Source organism: Arachis ipaensis, chromosome B7 (assembly GCF_059453495.1).
Source record: "Arachis ipaensis isolate K30076 ecotype BB chromosome B7, ASM5945349v1, whole genome shotgun sequence".
Taxonomy (NCBI): Eukaryota; Viridiplantae; Streptophyta; class Magnoliopsida; order Fabales; family Fabaceae; genus Arachis; species Arachis ipaensis.
In genome coordinates, this window is record NC_142442.1 from 118,644,007 (window position 1) to 118,652,614 (window position 8,608).

Sequence of the window (8,608 nt, forward strand, 5' to 3'; positions counted from 1 at the left end):
TAAACTAGTAAACAATGCATCAGGTTTCAAAAGCTTGAGCTTCATGGATGCATATTTCGGTTACAACCAGATACTCATGCATCCAGAAGATCAAAGCAAAACCGCATTTATAACTGAACATGGAAACTTTTGTTATAGAGTAATGTCATTTGGTCTAAAGAATGCAGGCGCGACATACCAGCGACTGATGGACAAAGTATTCCATCACCAGATAGGTCAGAACATGGAAATCTATGTGGATGATATGGTCGCCAAGACCACTCATGAGAAGTCACACTACGATGACCTCAAAGAGATATTTGACCAAGTCCGAGCATATAGAATTAGACTCAACCCAGAAAAATGCGCTTTTGGGGTACAAGGAGGCAAATTCCTCGGCTTCATGCTAACTTCACGAGGAATAGAAGCAAATCCAGAAAAATGTGAGGCGATACTCAACATGACGAGCCCCAAAACAATAAAAGAAGTACAACAATTAGCAGGAAGGGTAGCAGCACTATCCCGATTTTTACCATCAGCATCAAGCCGATCATATCATTTCTTCCAAACAATAACAAAAAACAAGAAGTTTCAATGGACAGAAGAATGCGAGAAGGCATTCGCTGAGCTCAAAGTCATTCTGTCATCACCCCCAGTACTGCAAAGACCAGAAATCGGTAAACCTTTATACTTGTACTTATCCGTTTCCAAGCACTCTATAAGCTCGGCCTTAGTCATCGAGACAGAAAAAGCACAGCAGCCAGTATATTTCGTCAGTAGGGTCATGCAATCAACGGAACAAAGGTATCCGAAGATAGAACAGCTGGCTTTAACACTTGTAACAACGGCAAGAAGACTTAGACATTACTTTCAGAGCCACACGATAATAGTACGGACAAACCAACCGTTGAGACAAATACTAACGAAGCCAGAACTAGCTGGACGACTGACTAAATGGTCTATAGAACTCTCAGAATTTGATATCCAATTCCAACCAAGGTCGGCACTAAAGTCACAAATCCTCGCCGATTTCATATCGGAGCTAACAACGGATGACCACCACAAATACTGGGAGCTACATGTAGACGGAGCATCCAGCCGAGGAGGAAGTGGAGCTGGGGTAATTCTGAAGGAAGGAGACAACGTGGTGGCCGAACAATCACTACAGTCCCACTTCCCAGCAAGCAACAATCAGGCCGAGTATGAGGCCCTTATAACCGGACTCAAGCTCACCCTCAACTATCAGATACAAAGCCAGACAGCACATTGTGATTCCCTCTTGGTAGTTCAACAAATCCGAGGGGAATATCAGGTAAAAGATCCCTTGCTAGAGCGATATTGGCTGATAGCAAAGGATCTTATTTCAAAGTTTAGTTCATTCATCATTTTACATGTGCATAGAGAAAAGAATGTTAGAGCTGACGTATTATCTAAACTTGCTGCCACCAGGGCAGACACACAAACATCGGCATTATCACAGCTGACACTTAAAAAACCCAGCATTGAATTTATATCCATAACAAGTATTAACCGCCTCCATGACTGGAGAACACCTTTCCTTGAGTATATTAATACAGGTACCATGCCTAAGAACGAGCTTAACCCACAACAGTTAAGACGAAGAGCAAGTCTCTACACAAGCATAGCAGGAGAACTTTACAAACGCAGCATCTCACAACCATTGCTGAAATGCCTAAGCACCGAGGAAGCAAGAGAGGTAATGGACGAAGTACATGAGGGCGTATGCGGAAACCACATCGGAGGACAAGCCCTAGCCGCAAAAATCATCCGAACAAGGTACTTTTGGCTGACCATGAAAAGAGATTGCATAACAAAGGTCAAGACATGCGACAAATGCCAAAAACATGAAGCCATTTCTACAAAGCCGGCCGAGGTATTACACAGCATGGAGGTAAGCTGGCCATTTCACAGATGGGGGCTCGATATCCTCGGCCCATTTCTAGTAGCACCGGTGGTGCACGAAATTGTGATCTCAGGCAACGGCGCCAGAAACTCTGTACGCACGTCTTAATAAATCGTTTTTCATTCACAACTTTGATACAACTAACCAGCAAGTGCACTAGGTCGTCCAAGTAATAAACCTTACGTGAGTAAGGGTCGATCCCACGGAGATTGTTGGTATGAAGCAAGCTATGGTCACCTTGTAAATCTCAGGCAGGCGGATATAAAATAGTTATGGAGTTTTCGAACATAAATAATAAATAGATAGAAAATAAGGATAGAAACACTTATGTATATCATTGGTGAGAATTTCAGATAAGTGTATAGAGATGCTTTCGTTCCTCTGAACCTCTGCTTTCCTGCTGTCTTCATCCAATCAGTCTTACTCCTTTCCATGGCTGGCTTTATGTAAGGACATCACCGTTGTCAATGGCTACTTTTAATCCTCTCTGGAAAATGGTCCGATGCGCTGTCACTGCATGGCTAATCGTCTGGAGGCATCACCCTTGTCAATAGCTGCATCCCATCCTCTTGTGAAAATGGTCCAAATGCTCTGTCACAGCACGGCTAATCATCTGAGGTTCTCGATCATACTGGAATAGGATTCACCCTCCTTTTGCGTCTGTCACTATGCCCTCGCGAGTTTGAAGTTCGTCATAGTCATTCAATCCCAGAATCCTACTCAGAATACCACAGACAAGGTTTAGACTTTTCGGACTCTCATGAATGCCGCCATCAATCTAGCTTATACCACGAAGATTCTGATTAAGAGATCCAAGAGATACTCATTCAATCTAAGGTAGAACAGAAGTGGTTGTCAGACACGCGTTCATAGGGAATGATGATGATTGTCACGTTCATCACATTCAGGTTGAAGTGTGAATGAATATCTTAGAAGCGGAATAAGTTGAATTGAATAGAAAACAGTAGTACTTTGCATAAATCTTTGAGGAACAGCAGAGCTCCACACCTTAATCTATGGAGTGTAGAAACTCTACCGTAGAAAATACATAAGTGAAAGGTTCAGGTATGGCCGAGAGGCCAGCCCCCAAAACATGATCAAAGATGATCCGAAGATCATAAGATGTCTAATACACTAGTAAAAAATCCTATTTATAATAAACTAGCTACTAGGATTTACAAAAGTAAGTAATTGATGCATAAATCCACTTCCGGGGCCCACTTGGTGTGTGCTTGGGCTGAGCTTGAATGTTACACGTGTAGAGGTCAATCTTGGAGTTGAACGCTAGTTTGTAACATATTTCTGGCGTTCAACTCTAGCTTGTGACGTGTTTCTGGCGTTTAACTCCAGACAGCAGCGTAGAACTGGCGTTCAATGCCCTTTTACGTCGTTCAAACTCAGCCAAAGTATGGACTATTATATATTTCTGGAAAGCCCTGGATGTCTACTTTTCAACGCAATTGAAAGTGCGCCATTTTGAGTTTTGTAGCTCCAGAAAATCCACTTTGAGTGAAGGGAGGTCAGAATCCAACAGCATCAATAGTCCTTCTTCTACCTCTGAATCTGATTTTTGCTCAAGTCCCTCAATTTCAGCCAGAAAATACCTGAAATCACAGAAAAACACACAAACTCATAGTAAAGTCCAGAAATGTGAATTTAGCATAAAAACTAATAAAAACATCCCTAAAAGTAACTAGATTCTACTAAAAACATACTAAAAATAATGCCAAAAAGCGTATAAATTATCCGCTCATCACAACACCAAACTTAAATTGTTGCTTGTCCCCAAGCAACTGAAAATCAAATAGGATAAAAAGAAGAGAATATACTATAAATTCCAAACTATCAATGAAACATAGCTCCAATCAAATGAGCGGGACTTGTAGCTTTTTGCCTCTTGAATAGTTTTGGCATCTCACTTTATCCATTGAAGTTTAGAATGATTGGCATCTATAGGAACTCAGAGTTCAGATAGTGTTATTGATTCTCCTAGTTCAGTATGATGATTCTTGAACACAGCTATTTTTTGAGTCTTGGCCGTGGCCCTAAGCACTTTGTTTTCCAGTATTACCACCGGATACATAAATGCCACAGACACATAATTGGGTGAACCTTTTCAGATTGTGACTCAGCTTTGCTAAAGTCCCCAATTAGAGGTGTCCAGGGTTCTTAAGTACACTCTTCTTTTGCTTTGGACCTTGACTTTAACCGCTCAGTCTCAAGTTTTCACTTGACACCTTCACGCCACAAGCACATGGTTAGGGACAGCTTGGTTTAGCCGCTTAGGCCAGGATTTTATTCCTTTAGGCCCTCCTATCCACTGATGCTCAAAGCCTTGGGATCCTTTTTATTTACCCTTGCCTTTTGGTTTTAAGGGTTATTGGCTTTTTGCTCTTGCCTCTTAGTTTTAAGAGCTTTTGGCTTTTTCTGCTTGCTTTTTCTTTTTCTTTCTAAATTTTTTTTTCTGCAAGCTTTGTTCTTTGCTGCTTTTTCTTGCTTCAAGAATCATTTTTATGATTTTTTAGATTATCAAATAACATGTCTCCTTGTCATCATTCTTTCAAGAGCCAACATATTTAACATTCTTACACAATAACTTCAAAAGACATATGCACTGTTCAAGCATTCATTCAGAAAACAAGAAGCATTGTCACCACATCAATATAATTAAACTAAGTTCAAGGATAAATTTGAAACTCATGTACTTCTTGTTCTTTTGAATTAAAATAGTTTTCATTTAAGAGAGGTGATGGATTCATAGGACATTCATAACTTTAAGACAAAGTTACTAAATACTAATGATCATGTAATGAAGACACAAACATGGATAAGCACTTAACATAGAGAAAACGAAAAACAGAGAATGTAAGAACAAGGAATGAGTCCACCTTAGTGATGGTGGCGTTTCCTTCTTGAGGAACCAATGATGTCCTTGAGCTCTTCTATGTCTCTTCCTTGTCTTTGTTGCTCCTCCCTCATTGCTTTTTGATCTTCTCTTATTTCATGAAGGATGATGGAGTGCTCTTGATGTTCCACCCTTAATTGTCTCATGTTGGAACTTAATTCTCCTAGGGAGGTGTTGATTTGCTCCCAATAGTTTTATGGAAGAAAATACATTTGAGGCATCTCCGGGATCTCATGGTGATGAGCTTCATGCGTCTCTTAAGATCCATGAATGGGCTCTCTTGCTAGCTCCATCCTTTTCTTAGTGATGGGCTTCTCTTCCTCAATGGGAATGTCTCCTTCTATGAAAGCTCCAGCTGAGTAACATAGATGGCAAATAAGATGAGGAAAAGCTAGCCTTGCCCCAGGAGAGGGCTTTTCGGCTATTTTGTAGAATTCAAGGGAGATGACTTCATGAACTTCTACTTCCTCTCCAATCATGATGCTATGAATCATGATGGCCCGATCTACAGTAACTTCAGATCGGTTGCTAGTGGGGATGATGGAGCGTTGGATGAACTCTAACCATCTTCTAGCCACAGGCTTGAGGTCCAGTCTTCTTAGTTGAACCGGCTTGCCTTTGGAGTCAATCTTCCATTGAGCTCCTTCCACACATATGTCCATGAGGACTTGGTCCAACCTTTGATTAAAGTTGACTCTCCTTGTGTAGGGGCGTGCATCTCCTTGCATCATAGGCAAGTTGAACGCCAACCTCACATTTTCCGGACTAAAATCTAAGTATTTCCCCCGAACCATTGTAATATAATTCTTTGGGTTTGGGTTCTTACTTTGATCATGGTTCCTAGTGATCCATGCATTGGCATAGAACTCTTGAACCATTAGGATGCCAACTTGTAGGATAGGGTTTGTTAGAACTTTCCAACCTCTTCTTTGGATTTCATGTCGGATCTCCGGATACTCATTCTTCTTGAGCTTGAAAGGGACCTCGGGGATCACCTTCTTCTTGGCCACAACATCATAGAAGTGGTCTTGATGGGCTTTGGAGATGAATCTTTCCATCTCCCATGACTCGGAGGTGGAAGCTTTTGTCTTCTCTTTCCCTTTTCTAGAGGATTCTTCGGTCTTGGGTGCCATCAATGGTGATGGAAAAACAAAAAACTTATGCTTTTACCACACCAAACTTAGAATATTGCTCGCCCTCGAGCAAGAGAAGAAAGAATAGATGAAGAAGAAGAAGAAAATATGGAGGAGATGGGGGAGGGGTGTATTCGGCCAAGAAGAGGAAGAGAGGGTTGTGTTGTGTGAAAATGAAGAAGAATGGAGGGCTTTATATAGGGAAGGGAGGGGGGGTAAGGTTCGGCCATAAGGGTGGGTTTGGGTGGAAAATTGATTTTGAATTTTGAAGGTAGGTGGAGTTTATGAGGTAGGTTTATGGGGAAGAGTGGATGGATGTGAGTGGTGAAGTGGTGATAGGGAAGAGAGATTGAGGTGATTGGTGAAGAGTTTTGGGGAAGAGTGTTTATGGAATTATGTGAAAGAGGGGTGAGAAGAAGTGAGTGGAGGTAGGTGGGGATCCTGTGGGGTCCACAGATCCTGAGGTGTTCAAGGATTTACAACCTTACACCAAATTAGGCATGCAAAATGCCCTTGCACACAACTCTGGGCGTTCAGCGCCAGATTGGTGCTTGTTCTAGGCGTTGAACGCCCATTTGTTGCCCATTTCTGGCGTTGAACGGCAGAACCATGCTTGTTCTGGGCGTTCAGCGCCAGCTCTTCTCCAGGGTGCAATTCTGGCGTTCAAATGCCCAGATGCTGCCCATTTTGGGTGTTCAGCGCCAGAACCATGCTCTGTTCTGGCGTTGAACGCCAGCCAGATGCTTCTTACTGGCGTTTAAACGCCAGTAAGGTCTTCCTCCAGGGTGTGATTTTTCTTCTGCTATTTTTGATTCCGTTTTCAATTTTTATATTTATTTTGTGACTCCACATGATCATGAACCTAATAAAACATGAAAGAACAAGAAAAATAAAATTAGATAAATAAAAATTGGGTTGCCTCCCAACAAGCGCTTCTTTAATGTCAATAGCTTGACAGTGGGCTCTCATGGAGCCTCACAGATGTTCAGAGCATTGTTGAGACTTCCCAACACCAAACTTAGAGTTTGGATATGGGAGTTCAACACCAAACATAGAGTTTGGTTGTGGCCTCCCAACACCAAACTTAGAGTTTGACTGTGGGGGCTCTGGTTGACTCTGTTTTGAGAGAAGTTTTTTATGCTTCCTCTCCATGTTTACAGAAGGATAACCTTGAGTTGTAAACATAAGGGAGTCCGCATTCAATTGAAGGACTAATTCACCTCTATCAACATCAATCACAGCTCTTGTTGTGGCTAGGAAGGGTCTTCCAAGGATGATGAATTCATCGTCATTCTTCCCAGTATCCAAGACTACGAAATCAGCAGGGATGTAAAGGCCTTCAACCTTTACTAACACGTCCTCTACTTGTCCATAAGCCTGTTTTCTTGAATTGTCTGCCATCTCTAATGAGATTTTAGCAGCTTGCACCCCATAGATTCCCAGTTTCTCTATTACAGAGAGGGGCATGAGGTTTATCCCTGAACCAAGGTCACACAGAGCCTTTTCAAAGATCATGTTGCCTATGGTACAAGGTATTATGAACTTTCTAGGATCCTGTTTCTTCTAAGACAATGTCAGTTGATCCAGATCACTTAGTTCATTGGTGAACAAGGGAGGTTCATCTTCCCAAGTCTCAATACCAAATAATTTGGCATTCAGCTTCATAATTGCACCAAGGTACTTGGCAACTTGCTCTTCAGTAACATCCTCATTTTCTTCAGAAGAGGAATACTCATCAGAGCTCATGAAGGGCATAAGGAGGTTTAATGGAATCTCTATGGTCTCTAGATGAGTCTCAGATTCCTTTGGTTCCTCAAGGGGAAACTCCTTATTGATCACTGGACGTCTCAGGAGGTCTTCCTCACTGGGATTTACGTCCTCAACCTCCCTTACAGGTTTGGCCATGGTGGTAATGTCAATGGCCTTGCACTCTCCTTTTGGATTTTCTTCTGTATTACTTGGGAGAGTACTAGGAGGGATTTTAGTGATCCTTTTACTCAGCTGGCCCACTTGTGCCTCCAAATTTCTAATGGAGGACCTTGTTTCATTCATGAAACTTACAATGGCCTTAGATAGATCAGAGACTAAATTTGCTAAGCTAGATGGATTCTGCTCAGAATTCTTTGTCTGTTGCTGAGTGGATGATGGAAAAGGTTTACTATTGTTAAACCTATTTCTTCCACCATTATTAAAGCCTTGTTGAGGCTTTTGTTGATCCTTCCATGAGAGATTTGGGTGATTTCTCCATGAGGGGTTAGAGGTATTTCCATAAGGTTCACACATGTAATTCACCTCTGCTATTGCAGGGTTTTCAGGATCATAAGCTTCTTCTTCAGAAGATGCCTCTTGAGTACTGTTGGATGCAGCTTGCATTCCATTCAGACTCTGAGAAATCATATTGACTTGCTGAGTCAATATTTTATTCTGAGTTAATATGGCATTCAGAGTATCAATTTCAAGAACTCCCTTCTTCATAGGCGTCCCATTACTCACAGGGTTCCTCTCAGAAGTGTACATGAACTGGTTATTAGCAACCATGTCAATGAGTTTTTGAGCTTCTGCAGGCGTTTTCTTTAGGTGAATGGATCCACCTGCAGAAGTATCCAATGACATCTTAGCTAATTCAGACAGACCATCATAGAATATATCCAGGATGGTCCATTCTGA